The sequence below is a fragment of the Triplophysa dalaica genome, chromosome 8 (assembly GCF_015846415.1).
Source record: "Triplophysa dalaica isolate WHDGS20190420 chromosome 8, ASM1584641v1, whole genome shotgun sequence".
NCBI lineage: Eukaryota > Metazoa > Chordata > Actinopteri > Cypriniformes > Nemacheilidae > Triplophysa > Triplophysa dalaica.
This window is the reverse complement of record NC_079549.1, coordinates 12,252,916-12,268,259: the sequence shown is the minus strand read 5'-3', so window position 1 is coordinate 12,268,259 and position 15,344 is coordinate 12,252,916. Positions and strand designations below refer to the sequence as shown.

At 37.8% G+C, this 15,344-nt stretch overlaps 1 protein-coding gene across 16 annotated transcripts in view; it reads right to left on the bottom strand.

Annotated features, from left to right (window-relative positions):
• The window catches only part of LOC130427203 (leucine-rich repeat flightless-interacting protein 1-like), a 37,879-nt gene that overhangs the window by 21,053 nt on the left and 1,482 nt on the right, over positions 1-15,344 (bottom strand). The window lies entirely within an intron of this gene.

Genomic DNA, 15,344 nt, shown 5'->3' with positions numbered 1-15,344 from the left:
TAAATGTTAAATCATAATCTTAAATTGGCTTTCCGTCCTGAATGCAGTCGCGCCTTTTTCCGAGGAAGCAGCTGCTGCACTAGTGCCCAGTGATCTTGAGAATTTAAAGCCTTTCTGAAACAACTATGTTTCCAAACTAAATATTTCTACAGTTTTAGCTACTAGTTACGGTGTTGTAGTAATCATGGCCTATTTTTTCTTTTAATTTAAGCAACTTGTATTGGACTCATTTTTGTAAAAAAGAAACTGACCAACTTTAACACATTCTTTACAAATTCTTTCAAGACGTACAACGACGTAGATGTGATGCCCATAAAGTGAGGCAACGAGGAAAAGAAAAGGACAAACTGGGAAAATGCATTCATATGGTCATCACCTTTCAACATTATTAAATGGGAGAATGACAGCACCTCTGAAAAATGTAATGTCCAAATGTAAGAGACAATTACATTACATTATATATCACCACTGTTGGTAAACAGGAACCGTACGGCCGTTATGTTAGTCAGTACTGTTGTAATGAAGGCCTATAATTATTTATGTGAACTGTCAAAGAGACCAAGATATCATAACAGCTCCCAGCAATTAAACAGCTGTCTAAACAAGTTTATAACAGGTTCTTAATAATGTAAACACACATTATGTGTGCCAAAAGGTACCTGTGCATTCATGCACTAAAATAATTAGGTATCCACCTAAAAATGCACCTCTCTCTTTCTCTCAACTAAATTGGTATTAGAACCTATTGATTTTCCTGTAGCTCAGTGATGAGAGCATGGCCCTAACAACACCAGGGTCGTGGGTTGTTTACCAGGGGATTGCACATACTTAGAAACAAAATGTATAGGATAATGTAATGCAAGTAAGTCACTTTGGATAGAAGCGTCTGCCAAATGCGTAAATGTAAATGTATTATTGCTCCTGTATGAGATATCGCTTTATTGCTCCCTTAACTATCTGTTAGTTGCTTTGGATAAAAGCATCTGCTAAATTATGAAATGTTAATGTACAAAGCCTTTACCTTATGAGAACTTCTCAAACATTATTTCATTAAAAAAGGCACCGAGCCTAAACATCAATAGTAACTTTTGAAAGCATTTATCAAGATATGCACTTTATACAACTGGGTGAATGACCGAGTAACCAAAACTATGCCTTTTTTGACCATAGCAGGAAGTCAGAGAGCTGAATCTCTCACAATCAACCCTGGATGCCACCCTTCTTTCACTATTCACAGCATTCGAAATGCTGACGGTATTGAGTCGCAGCCATAGCGGTTTCTGACCTAATGTGCAAGGCTTGCGATGAACAGAACGCAAAATAAGCATCCATATCACTGCATTAAGAATAGTAGTTGTGAAACAACTTTTCTAATACTATGTATAAAATATGAAAGATTAAAGTACATGTTCACATGCATATACAAGAATGAGGTTAATATTTCTAAAAACAGCATGATCTCGTTTTTTATAACTCGCATTTATATAAACTAAAGTTTTTTGCATATTACATCTATAGTACCTTTTTGCAGTTATCAAAGTAGACCATGATATCAGTCACTGTGAGCATTTGGAAGCCAGGGTCATCTGCATCTTCCCCCATCATGAGCTCTCACACACTTTCTTATCACAGAAAAGATACAAACTGGCCTATTTCACACACCTCTCTTCTCACACCCTCCTCAACAGCTATTTTTAATGACCCAAATGGAGCGGCCTCTATCAAAATACACAAATGCTCTAATTTAATGAAAGTTCTGAAAATGACAACGGAATGTAGAGCTAGTTCCATCATGTTATCGCCGGATACAGACACAATCTTATGCTGTCTGATAAACCTCTCCTTTGAATGTAAACATGTATTAATGGCTCTAAAGAGTAAATCACACCTTTCTATATTCCCAAAATGTTAAAACAAGCGAATCTGAGATCATTTAATAAAATACAGCTTGAATATTCAACCAAAGAAATACAAAAAGATGCACTATATGACAGATGAATGATCTCATAAACAGTCAAATGGTTTAATAAAATATATTCAGGCCCTTTTAAGGTACAGGCTAAGCTTGCCAAAGAATAAAATGCCAAGCCTGTCTGAGCTCTGTCTCCCACGGCCCCTGGTACAACACTGCCAAGCTGAGTGGGTACAGTACATTCTTATCAGCTGGTCCCCTGTTTGTAGGAAAATATGAAGGGCTGCCATTTTAAAACAAACACAGGAAAGGCAAAACAAAGACAAGTTACATGAGGCCCATTAAAAAAACAGATGTGGTTCAATGATTTCGTGTGTATTGCGTTGGAGGTTGCAAGAAAACCATAAAATGGAGTAAAAAAATGAATGCATTAACTACAAACTGATGTAAACTTATCACCTGAATTTAATGCATCTTATGTTCAAACAAATAACATTTAAAATGAGGTCTGTCCCGATTAACATCCAGAACAAAAGTGTGTGTTAACATAATATATATCTGTTTACTGTGCATAATAATATTGTTTTTTATAAAAACATACACATACATGCATATACTCAAGAAAAATATTAAAAATGTATTCATTTAAATTATTGACAAATATAAATAAATACATATTAATATTTCCTTATATACATTATATACACATGTTTGTGTAATGTATGCGTTTATAAATGCTAAATGAATGTGCACAGTACACAGAAATATTATCTAAACAAACATTTATTCTGGATGCGATCAATCGCAATGTTCAAAATATTCATATATTTGAATTTTCAATTAATATTAATATTGAGGATCATTTTACCAGCTTTTTAAACGGGACCTTCTGTGGGAGACATAGACAGTGTTGAAACAGTTTGCAAACAGTCTTATCAGAGCAAAATCCACATGGTGACACATGTGCACAGTACACAGAAATATTATCTAAACAAACATTTATTCTGGATGCGATCAATCGCAATGTTCAAAATATTCATATATTTGAATTTTCAATTAATATTAATATTGAGGATCATTTTACCAGCTTTTTAAACGGGACCTTCTGTGGGAGACATAGACAGTGTTTCTCTGTTAAGTGTTAACGTTATAGCCAGACAGAGTGGAACATATGAGATCACTCTGCTCTGCCCATATTAAACCTACATAAACTGTCCCAGTCTGCCATGTCAAACAAAATCCAAACACTGTCTGATCTGTATGTGGTCGGTTTATATTTGAACAGGTCCCGGAGTTCTGTGGCTATGTTTAATATACAAAGGGGGGGTTTAAAAAACCTAAGAAATGCAAAACACTTATTTTTGCCATGTTAGGCAACAAGAATATGATATTTTGGGGGATTTTGTCCTACTGGGAGTAAAGACAGATGACAAAAAAGAAGGGGGACAAAAATGAAATTAGTACCAGGGGTCTTCAACGTTTTTCGGGGCAAGCACCCCTTAGATGAGAGATGTTATTGATGTTATCCATGTTATCGTTGCACATACATACTTTTCTGTGTGTTATTTTTATTCTAAATATAGAGTGTTTGATAATTTCAAGGGATTTTCAGCATCTAAACATTTTCATTTTACTGTGAAATGGACAATTAACTTGTTTTTTTATTAAGGCTTCAATGAGAAGTTTGACCCTGGTTAATGGCACAAAGACTATTCTACTGGAGGTAGAGGTTGTCTCCGGATCCCGAAGAAATCAGTGCAGATGTTATGCATTCTGTTGTAAAAGCAAGCAGTTTTATTAAGTGTTACTCTTTTTTTTCTCTTCCGCTTCTCTGTTTGTTGCAAAACACATCGCTATTTTATAATTCTGAGCTCCGTTGTCTTTCTCGTGGATCAGCATTGTTGTGGCTGTTACACGAAAATGCAGGGCATCATATCAGACTAAGGAGAGCAACATGAGTCCAAGTCATTTTTGGGGCAACTTGTTTGACTTGATTGATTTTAAACACGTACGATAGTTTTGTCTGTGTTTACGATGCAGAAGCAGTGTGGTGTCACTTGTCTGTCTAATTAGCGCTTTACAGCTTTAACAAATTTGATCAGAAGTTTAGAAATATATGAGAATGCACTTTATATACACACAACTCCTTTTATGCGTACTCTGAATTTATCGGAAGGGAGACGATGAAGCAAATGTAACGTTAACTTTCTTCAATTGCTTCTGCTGCCTGAATGGATGTTTTGGTCCGCACGCAGGTTAAAATTGCAATAAGTGGTAGCTTCAATGAGTCCGCACGGCCATGCAAGCGCAGCTTAAAGAAAACATTGGTTGTAATATTTCTGTACCCATGCTTTAAATTTTTTACAAAAAGATGTGCGCTGGAAACTCAAAGCCCGCACATTATATACTCTCTCTGGTGTGACGAAACGCCCAAGACGCACCCATCAAAAGCTCTCTCGTGTGCTGAAAACTCAAAGCCTGCACATTATAAACTCTCTCTGGCGTGAGGAAAAAGCCAAATCCACATGCTTTGCAAGCTCTCTTGCATGAAGAAATGTGCAATGCGCGTTTGTAACATTGATTTGCAACATATATTGGCAAACAGCCAACTACTGTAGGGAATCAGCTATCGAAGATAGGTCTGAGGATCGTCGATACACGATAGTATCGTCAATCGGAACAACCCTACTTAATATGGGCACGTTATCCATGTTATTGATACATTTGCAGCAGTGTGCACATCTCAAATGACCACACAAAAACATCTCTCAACAAAATTAAAAGTGCTTGTGTGTTTGGCCGGCAAAAAACCACTTGCTTCACCAACCACAGAAGTTACTCAAGACACACCATGAGCCTGTTGAAAACTGAAGGCTGTTGAAATGTGAGAAAAGAGCAGGTTGAGAGAGACATCAGCTCTCCTCGGCTCATCTAATGATCCCTATATGTTCAAAGACATTCAATGTGCTCTCTGTTGAAAAGGCCTAAAAATGTCTGGCCTCGAATAATCCGGGTAACGCTTTTATTTTTATGGAATCTTCCAATTCGTCAACTAGATATTTACACATCAAACTGTTTCACACCAATGTATACGTGTCAAACAGGCAACAACACAATCAAATACTCAGAAAAAGTACAAGTCTAGAACAAGCATTCCTTTTCTCTTTGGCAAACAGTCTTATCAGAGCAAAATCCACATGGTGACCTTGGCAGTAAGTTAATAAATCACAAAACATCAACCCTTTTCCTTCTCTGTATTTGCAATATTTTTTTTTAAGATACTTTTAATAAAATAACTATAAAATATGTCAAAGAAACTGTAGAATGGTGACATGTAGTATGAACCCAGAATGAACCAAAAGCGTATCAACATGAGGATACTATCAGGGGGGATTAAATTGGCCCAGGGTCGCCCAGGGCGGTGTTATGGAGCAGCACTCTGTAATGCTACAGTATAAATGTTTTTTATTTATTTATTGATTAGATATTATTTATTAGAATGATCTTGCTTGTTCTGTTAACATCATGCACTGTGCTGTGTTTACCTTTGTGTTTTTCTGTTTTTCCTGTTTGCTCCTGTAAAGTTGCTTTGGAACAATGCACAGAGTGAAAAGTGCTATTTAAATAAACTTGAATTAATTGAATTGAAATCTCAAGCTTAAGTAACAATTAACTTGTAGGTGTAATGACTTGCATTGATAATCGCGAAAAAACAGATGTGCAACCATTGCATGATACAGTATCTCACAGAAGTGAGTACACCCCTCACATTTTAGTAAATATTTCATTATATCTTCACGTGACAACACTACATTATAGCAAAGTGTCATCTATTTAAAGTAGTGAGTGTACAGCTTGTATAACATTGTGAATTTGCTGTCTGCTCAAAATAACTCAACACACAGGTATTAATGTCTAGAACGCTGGCCATAAAAGTGAGTATGCCCCAAGGGAAAATGTCAAAATTGGGCCCAAAGTGTCAATATTTTGTGAGGCCACCATTATTTTTCAGCACTGCTTTATCCTCTTGGGCATAGAGTTCCCCAGAGCTTCACAGGTTCAATTCAATTCAAGTTTATTTATATAGCGGTTTTCACAATGTGTATTGTTTCAAAGCAGCTTTACAGGGGCAAACAGGAAAAACAGAAAAGTTAAAACACAGCACAGAGCATGGTATTTATACAACGAGTAAGATCATTCTAATAAATAATATCTAATTTCTAATTAAATAAATAAATGAATGAATGCAGTCTCCCGGTGAGCAGGCCAACACTGCCCTGCTGTGGCGAGGAACCCAAACTCCAATGATTGATTAATGGAGAAAAAAACCTCGGGAAAAACCAGGCTCAACAGGGAGGGCCAGATCCCCTCTGACGTGTCATAGCTGCACTCAAACTGGTGACATGTGATTTTAGTTTAGCGTTTAATACCAAATATTGTAACTTCAGCATTAATAAGACAAATAGTCCGTCTTTGCTCTTGGTTGGGGATGTAGTGGTCTGAGCTAGGATGGCCCGATGGTCATATTTCTCTTGGTTGCCAAGGATGGTCCTCTTCCACTCCTCCATGACTACATCACGGAGCTGGTGGATGTTAGAGACCTTGCGCTCCTCCGCCTTCCGTTTGAGGATGCCCCACAGATGCTCAATAGGGTTTGGGTCTTCAACTTTACCCTCAGCTTCTTTAGCAAGTTAGTGGTCATCTTGGAGGTCTGTTTGTGGTCTTTATCATGTTGGAATAATGCCGTGTGGCCCAGTCTCCGAAGGGAGGGGATCATGCTTCAGTATGTCACAGTACATGTCGACATTCATGGTTTCCACAATGAACTGTAGCGATAACACCAAATTTAACAAACCTGCTCCCCATTCACACCTGAGACCTTGATCACATGACACCGGGGAGGGAAAATTTTGACATTTTCACTTAGGGGTGTACTCCCTTTTGTTGCCAGCGGTTTAGACATTAATGGCTGGGTGTTGAATTATTTTGAGGGGACAGCAAATTTACACTACGATACAAGATGTACACTCACTACTTTACATTGTAGCAAAGTATCATTTCTTCAGTGTTGTCACATGAAAAGATATAATAAAATATTTACAAAAATGTGAGGGGTTTACTCACTTCTGTGAGATACTGTATAAGGCATTGCAACCCAGTAACCCAACTCGCAGTCGCACATTAACCACATGCGTGCAAAAATCATTCCCTGAGTTCCATTCTGAACTGATCATCCCTTTGCCCTATTCTTTTCGAAGAGTAAAGCTCTTGATGTGTAAGCTCTGAGGGGAGAAACGCAATTGGCCAGGCTGTTAAAATTCACTTGGCGAAAGGAGCAATAAAAACAACAAAATTTTCTCTTTATTTGGAGTGAAGTTTTGTATGGTGTCTCCTTCCCAAAAGGCCCTTCGGAGGGAGATATATTCTATTTGGAACGCATCGCGTGTTTGCCCGCGCTTCCGTTTACTTTTTGCAGTGCCCAGCTGTGGTCGCTCCTGATCCAGTGGGGTGCTCACTGTTGTTTAAACATTTCAAGACACAATGAGCTGCTCGACTTCAAAATTATGTAATTTTAATCAAAGTCAAGCATTTAAAGCGGTTTGTTTATGGTGCGTGTGGCAGCAACAGATGGTTCATCTGAATCATTGCGAAAGTTGTATGAAGTGAAAAGTACTGGAAATACACAGGTCATATATACAATTCTGTGGACATTAATAAATGAAGATATCTGATATCGACACAAGGAAAGGGCACAGACAGACAGAAAGATTGTATTCTTATCACATGTAGCTTTGTAAACTGCTGGCATCTAGAATGAGTTTAATCAGCATTTTATTGTTCATAGCATAGGGCTCTCTCAATTATTTTACAGTTTATCAATTAATAAGATTGTAAGCTTCATATACGCACCCCTGAATCTCCCCCACAGAGCCCCGGCACATAACAAATCCCAATTTAACCCCTGGATATTTGATATTTATTATACAGAGCATTTTTATAGTAATAATAAGTTTTGTTTTAGGCCTAGAAGAACTGTACAATCTAAAATACACTACAAACGCCATTGTGTTGTGTCATATCACATGCAGCTTTGTTTATTTGATTTTAAAGGCAAAGTAACAGATGGTCAGATTAAGAACTATTTCACAACAACTGACTATGACATTTTTTACAAATGGATCACACTGTGTTCCATCAGGCAATTATTGGTCTTTAAAAACTATATTTTAGATGAATAATGAAGAATCAGCATTTAGAGAAAAACAGATAACTCAGCATTACTCCATACAGGATGCCTTCCAACACAGAGTAAACAGGAAAGCAATTGTGATAACAATCTTCAGGGGCCGTCAGTGATGTAGGCAAGAGGAAGAAAACCCTTTCTAAATCCTCATCCTTATATGGAGAGGTTACATTCACTGAAAAATGTCAGTATGCAAAAAGGTCTGACTTAAGTGTACAGATATCATTTTACAGTTTTCTATGCGTTTTTTTCAGTCTTGCTTCAACCTGCGATTACAGTTATGCAACAAAGCCCATAAATCACATTTAAAGAAAACCATGTTCTTGAACACAGTCTTATCTATTCACATCCTGAAACAACACCTTATGGTTATCATAAGGGATACACCGAAATGAAAATTCTTGGCCAAAGGCTGAATAAAGAACATGTCTTTTTACATTTCTTCAGCAATTTTTTTCACTATTGCATAAACTAAATGGTCAAAATGTATTTTTAATATTTTGTCTTCCTTTTCAGTATAATACAATTAAGGATGCACTGGCCCAATACCAAGCTCATGTACTCACACTCGTAATGACACGCCGATACCAATGACCGATCACGTGATATATACAGAGCCCTATGATTTCGGCAATGCGGAGAACATGGACAAAACCGAGGAATCCAGGCCTAAAAACATAATTTGCTGTACAACACGGAATAGCACGGAATTTTGCAAATGTATTACTTCCTAACAAAACAATTAGCACTGAACCGATAACAGTGAACGTAACAACTAACAAAGTAATCAGATACTGTTCAAATATGTATTCTGTTTGTTTTGCGTGACTGTGTGAAAGAGTGGTGCGGTTACGTGTACTGAACGCATTGTGCTTGAGAAGCTTCCCTGAATCGTTGCATCCCTAAATACAATATAACGTTAAGTGGCAGTCCGTAAGTTATTTTAAGTAAAAATTTGCTAAAACCAGTTATTGAGCAAGTTCATGAAAGAACGATGTATAAAACTGTGTCACTGCCCTTGCCGGATGCACCACGGAAAAGCTTGTAATACTGGTTTGTAATTTTTCCCTGTCGGGTTTTCTTTTTCCGAAAATCCTTATTTGGTGTCTTTCGTCAATGCGTCACATTCGTGATTCGTTTCTTGGAAACTTTTAGGATTATTTCTGGCGCCGCTTAGTATGCCAAGCACTTTAAAGAAGGAAATAAACATCCATGTAAGCAATTCTGACTGACAATCATTTCAGTACACGTCTCTCCTCCAAACTCCGCCCACAAAAGCTGACTATTTAAGGAGAACTCTGACCAAAAATGATAATTCTGCCATTAATTACTCACTATCAAGTAGTTTAGTACAGGGAACTGTGTGCACGCGACAACTGTATGATGTCAAAGGATGTCTCGAGAGGCGTGGCTACAGTCAGACCATTTTCATTCAGAAATGTCCTGTGGCGTGGCAAGTTCCGTGCTATGTCTTTCTATGACACTTTAAAATGCTCCACACACTGCCGAAATGTTTGCTTTTTTGCTATTTTCGTTTATTGAACATTTGGTGCATCCCTGGTTATCATTAACCAGCTATAAGTATGGAATAACTGACGACACTTCGCGTCATGGCCGCATTAACACTTCGGGTGAATTAACGTTAAAAAAATTGAACTGAACTGACCGGATTCAATTATTCTGCTTATATGCGTGTATGTGTGAGTGAGAGATCAAGAGATCACTCGCACACCTGCATGTTTGCAGTAATGTGACAGAAAAGCCAGTAATAATAAATAATGCATAGTGTTTCTATCTTCAGCAGTAAAAAAAATATAACCACGCAAACTTTTGTCAATCAAAATATATTTGTTATCAGTCATAAGCAGCATGAAGAGGAAAACAAAACATAGGCTATCAGTGTTTATTAATGCATTTTGTTTTTCTATTTAGTTATTTTATTTATTCGATTTCAGTATATGCATTTCTTGTTTTTGAAATGCTTTGTTTATTGAAATGAAACTGCACACGTTTCCTTTAACAGTAAAGTTTGACATTAAACGTAAGATCAAGAGCAGGATGCTGTATGTAGTGATGGCTTGTAGGCTAAACCTATAACCTTTCTTTTGTTTAAACTTGGCGAAGTGATATGGAACTGTAATGTGGTCAGCTGACCAGGAACATCTTCATAGATGTGCATTTAACAGAAAGTTAATGCTTACCAATAGAAGTTTTTCAAACAATCAGATTGAAGGATTCAACAGCCCCATGGTATAAAGGGGTGTTAATCTGTAAACATGCTGCCGTTATTGGTGCGTGTACATAATCATGTTTTTAAAACTGCACATTAATGTTCTTGTAAGCAAAGATATAAATCTCACAACATTAACAATCAAACCGCCTCCATCTGACATCCCAACAGTCTGAGTCCAGATTAATCATTTTTTACACCCTCCAGAGTTCACAGTCTGGATCTGATTTACCTGGCATCCTAATCTGCTTTGAAGCTTCTCAGGTATGAAACTAACAGCTAGGGTCACTACAAGTGGCCTTTTAATGGCAATGGGTGCAAATGGGCACCCATTTCTTAAATTTTTATTTCTTATGAATTTATGCACAGAGAAATGTGTAAAACTTCATATTTTATGACAAGGTAAAGATTAGTAGAGGAGTCGTACATCCCATACTACTTCCTGCTAATTTGTATGTGTTTTCACAACAATAATTTGTGTATATCCTACTAATTTTATTGTTTTCTAATCACAGTACTGTTTTCCACAGTCTACACTGCTGTCCTCCCAATTTAAAACAATGAATGTGTAAGTTCCACATATTGTTGAATGTTATGGTTTCACACTTGAACATTGTTGCTTTTCTAGTACTAAAATGATAAAATGTGTGTGCGCTTTGGAGCACATTATAAAGGACAGACATCCTGTGCAAAACACACCTATTTTTAAAGGACCATTGTGTAAGATTAGTGAGGATCTAGCGATAGTAGGGATGCCACAATTCTCAATATAATATGAAGAGTTTAGTTCCAAAATGAGATAACTGCGTTTAATTCTTATATTTAAATCATGTTTTTTATTATGTTATCATGTTTTTATTGCGATTCATTGCGTTAATTAGCTGTATATTTTGGGTTATTATGGCTTAAATTAAAACAAACCAACTGCAGTTTAATTGTAATGCACAGCAAAAAAAACATGATTTTTAAAGAAGAAAAAAACGGAGTTGTATCATTTTGGAATCAAACTCTATTGAACCAATACGCATATGTGAATTGTGGTTATCCGGTTTGGCGTTTAAATCATTTCTGTGCGTTTTTGGTTATAATTTTTTATAGGTCATCTTTTTTAAATAACAAAATATGTCAAATTCAACCACAAGATCCTCTGCAAAGGTGACAGTACCCAGAATGAACCAAAAACATATCAAGATGAGGATACTATCAGGGTTAAATTGGGTCGGGCCGTCAGTGTGTTTGACATATTTTTTCCGGCAGCTATTTACATCATAGAAAGACAACAGGCAGATATTTTATTAAATCAGAATTAAATAGCATTTTTCCGAAATTGTATTAAACCTGACATTAACTGTTAACAAAACCTAAGTTATGGTAGTTAAAATTGCGCTTAAATCAGGTTTTACTAGTGGCATGTTTTTTTGCGGAGATAGAAGTATTTCCTGTTCGAGAGTGGAGATCCACTCGCCCCATCGGCTCTAGACAAACCCCTCTCCAAAAGCAGTGGAGTGAGCCATTGGTTGCAATTCACAACTTCACCGCTAGATGCCCCTCAATTTCACTGACCAGTCCTACGCCAGACGCATTAAGGCTTATAATGGTTTGCGATTCATCATGTCCATTAGAACGACATTAGAAGTTATTCAGTGCAAACCTGTTAAAAGAATGTGCACCACAGCTCTAGGTGAAATCTAGGTGACAACTGCAGTAATAATGTTAGAGCAGGGCTGTAGACTGCGACTAAATGGTCGCAATTTACAGCAACAAAGTCGCTTATAATCTGAAAGCGGCATCACTCATTTTCGTCTCCCCTCCTTCAACCCTTAACTTATCTATCAGTGCCCTCGCCCCAAAGACATAAAGCATGGGTGTAAGTGCATTTAATGCTATGATGAATGCAATACATCAATCTATGTAGGACGATCTGCAGCACAGTTTACGTTTCATGCCACTGCTAGAGTGGTTCTCGGTCTTGAGTCAAGAACCTGTTGCAACAGCTATCGGATCACCAGTACAGTGAACAAGAGCTGGTTCTTTCGGACATGTCTTACTATGAGAACCGATGAGCTGATGATAGTGAGCATGCGTGATTCACCATGAGGCTACAAAACATTGTGGACAACTGATGCTGTGGTAATTCTGTGAGCGCACGTGAACAGAGGACTTAAATATATGGAGACATCTGCCGAAATGTAAGTTTATTTAATAACAAATAAATCAATTATGAAATAAAGATTATGCATGGATCTTATAGTTTTCTGTAAAATGCTGATGAAGACGAATTATCTTTAAGACTTAAAGCGGCCATGCAACGGTGTTTCATGCATTCTGACTTCTTTACAATGTTAAACGTGCGGTCTTCTCATGCTTAACATGGTCAACTTGTCAAAAAACGTGTTGGGCGTAGTATTTCTGTGCTTTATAGGCGACACTCCCCCAGCGATCGTACAGGTTTGGGAACGTTTTTTTCAAATATATAAAACTGTTTTGTAACAACTTTTCTTAGTCCCGTATTGGACAATTCTCCCGGAAAAGCACGTGGCACGCCCACACGGCAGCAAGGATAGCAGAAGGAGCATGCGCAGACGTCACTTTCACTTATGTGCAGGAGAGAGAGAGAGCATATGTTCGCAAAGTTCAGGTGTTTGTTTGTTCACATCATTTGGGTGATGAATGTTATATAAACAGTGGATATAATGCTGGATTTGGAGATCGTTTGAAATGGATATATCGAGCCGTCCCAGCGCTAAAAGATGCCGGACATGAACCGCATGCAGTGAGTGAAACTGATGTCTGTGTTTTGTTGACAATGGATGCGCATGTGCTTTGGTTCAGCCTACAACTCCCCCCCCCCCACCGCGCACGTGCTGTATGTTTTCAGAAACAATCGTAAAGCTGTATCTATCTTTAATAAATGTGATCAAACTGAATACTCTTCGAAGATACGAAGTATGGAATACTCCTCAATAGGTGATCAACGAGTTGGGCGTATTAAATAGTATTACTGTGCTCGATCCACTCAGGTTTCGGAATTTTATTTTAAAACATATAAAACTGTTTTGTAACAACTTTTCTTTGTCCCGCACGCGGCAGACGTCACTTTCACTTGTGTGGAGGAGAGAGAGAGCATATGTTCTCGAAGATCAGGTGTTTGTTTGTTCACTGCATTTGGTTGATGAATGTTATATGAACGGTGGCAATAACGCTGGATTTTGAGATCGTTTGAAACTGATATATAACTGATAGCAGTCCCAGCGCTAAAAGATGACGGACATGAACCGCAAACGGTGAGTGAAACTGATGACTGTGTTTTGTTGACAATGAGTGCGCACGTGCGTTGGTTCAGCCTTCACCTCCCCCCACACGCGCCGTACGGAAACAATCGAAAAGCTGTATCTATCTTTTATAAATGCGATCAAACTAAATACTCTTCGAATATACGAAGCATGCAATACTACTCTATAGGTACTCAAGATTAATATGAGATTGGTAGAGACCCCGTGTGTTATGCCCGCTTTAAAATATCATAGTTTTCACCCTCTGTGTCTGTATTTGGGTGCTTTAGCTGCAACACTTATATGCAAGTAATATGTCAGATCATGACGATGATGTGGTTACAGACAAAAGTTATGATTACTGGTTTATATATTTAAATTTGCTGAGTGTATTTTTATCCTGATAGACTTGACACGTTACGACATGGCAAGAGACGCCATTACGTCTGGGCGTAAAAGAATCGCTGAACCAGTCTTTTGAACCGGTTCATTAAAACGAACAGTCCGGAAGATCTGGTGTGCAGAAAAGAACCAGACTTACCTCACCCCTAGACTCTGGTGCTATCAAATTAAGGGCTGCTGCCACCACCTGAATAACTGGGTAGCACCAGTGCCACTTCTCTCAAATGTTAGTCTAGAGTCCTGTGCAAAAATGAGCTACTGATGAGCAGACAGTCAAATCTCCAGAGGGCATCTGGAGCTGCCCTGCGCTTAACAAAAACTTTGAAGAATGTGGTCATAAACCAAACATAAACAGATGCAAACAATCTGTTAATGTAATACGTTTGTCCCACCAGATTCCACAGCTTGCATGCATGTAACTAGAAACAGACTAAAAGCACTGAATCAAAGTGTTGAGTAGCTACTGTTCAGTTGGGAGTTGTTTTTACAGGAAATGCCTCATTCATGCTCTACCGAAGCTCTTGCATCACACAGTTGACATGGACACACTTTAAGTAAAGTTAAATTAGACAATACTGGAAGTGCACAGCTTGTAAACCAGGCCACTGAGGACTATTGATGCAGATATAATCTGTGTATGTGACTCCACTGCATCCATTACCAGATGCTGTACTCCTGATAAAAGTAATGGTCACAGCCACAAACTTCATGTCTGGTCTTGAACAGCTGGCCTTTGAGGGCTTTCTATTTTTAAAGCTCTTGTTACAGAATCAACAAGCACATAAGGGCCGCCATACCTACATGTCAGAGGCCAACAAGAATGAGACCATAGCTTATCAGCACTAGCGGCAGGTACCAGGTGAGTGAAGATAACTTGAGAAGCACAGACATTGGTGTTCAAAGCTTAAATTATTTTGAAAGGCATTTGAAATTCAGACAGAGCAGCCTTGAAAAAAAGTGGTAAAACAGTCGCTAAACCTGCTCTTACAATGCCTTAACACTTACAAATATTGACATCTGACCTAGCAGTATAGTGAAAACCTTTGGTAAAATCTAGATTTTTTTCCATCTTAAGGTTTACATTTGCATGGAATGTCCATTTCCCATTTAATTGACAAGACAAACAGGTGGTGTTGGCATCATAAAACAATGACAATCTTTAGTATTCATACTAAAATGATGCACATTTGTAACAGCATCCTGATTTGATGTCCAACAATACACAAGTATGGTTTCACCAGAATCCCCCCCATATAAACCATAATAAAACTCAAATGACTGCTA